This window comes from Echinops telfairi, unplaced genomic scaffold (genome assembly GCF_000313985.2).
Source record: "Echinops telfairi isolate 266 unplaced genomic scaffold, ASM31398v2 ScPeMD7_7469;HRSCAF=8507_1, whole genome shotgun sequence".
In the NCBI taxonomy this organism is placed as follows: Eukaryota; Metazoa; Chordata; class Mammalia; order Afrosoricida; family Tenrecidae; genus Echinops; species Echinops telfairi.
Window position 1 is genome coordinate 73,396,714 of NW_022111373.1, and position 1,360 is coordinate 73,398,073.

Consider the following 1,360-nt stretch of genomic DNA (forward strand, 5'->3'; position numbering starts at 1 on the left):
CAACGTGAGGAACTGTATGAAAGGGTTGTGGCATTGGGAAGATTGAGAACCACTGCCCTAGAGGAGGAGGAGCCATGACATAAATAGATACTTGTACACCCGGGTTCACTGCAGCTCTATTCACAATGGCACAAAGATGGAAACCACCTAAATGTCCACCAATGGGAGAATAGATAAGCAAATGTTGGTGACATAAACAGTGAAATACGTACATCTGTCCACGCATCTGCTCCTAGATCATTATGCAAGATTATGCATATAACAATGTTTGCCTCTGCTGCCTTTCAGGCTTTCTCTTTTCCTAGTGTCTTCCCCTGCCTCTGTCATTTTCTTTCTTTTATTTTTTTTTGGTGGGGGTGGGGTCAACCTCCCTCTTATTGTATAGTGCCTTTCCTTCACCCAAGTTAACATGTAGGCTGCTACCCACAAAGTCATCAGTTTGAAAACACCAGCCACACCACAGGAGAGAGATGAGGCTTTCTACTCCTATAAAACTTTACAGTCTCAGAAAGCCACAGGGGCCATTTGATCCTGTCCTGTGGGATCTCTATGAGTCATAATTCACTCAATGGCCCTGAGATCCTCTAGTCAGTAACTCACCTTCTCTTTCCCTCCCACCCCTAGTGATAATCAAAAATGTGTGTTTGTGTGTGCGTGTGTGAACCCTCTTCTTGACTTTTTACAATAGTGGTTTTATATAGTGTTTGTCCTTTTGTACTGCACTGATTTCTTTTTACACATGTAAATACATATATTTTTAAAAATAAATTTTGGGGGGCTCATAAAATTCTTATCACAATCCATACATGGAGCCAAAATGGACATAGTGGCGAGAGTGGAAGGATACCCACAAATATCTATCGCTTTCACAGAAAATATTTGTACATGGGCATTTACCTTTGCTGCAGTTATAGCCAAGAAAATAATGGATGTGGCTCTTACATAATCTCCTGTCAACTTGAGAAGGGGTGGGTTCTAGCCTGTCAATCAGGTCACAGCCAATGAGGCCTCTGTGTGGGCATGGCCTTCTCCTGAGGATTCAGGGAACTCCTGTCTTCCTCCCTGGAGGTGGGGCACATGCTCTCTGCTTCTTATTCCTGTTAACAAGCCACATGGACACACACTGATGGAGCCAGAGCCCTGGAGCTGGAGGAGCCATGTGGAGACACAAGCCAGCGCTGAGATGTTTTCATTGCCATTGGTTCTATAAGACTTTCCACCCACTGGCTTGTGATCTTCCTGCATTCCTGTGTTGCATGAGTCTGAAGAAAAATTTATAGATTGGTATCGGACACATAGGTTAATTATGGACTTGATCTGGACTGGGCTGGAGTGTTTTCTTTTCTTTCTTTTTTTTTTT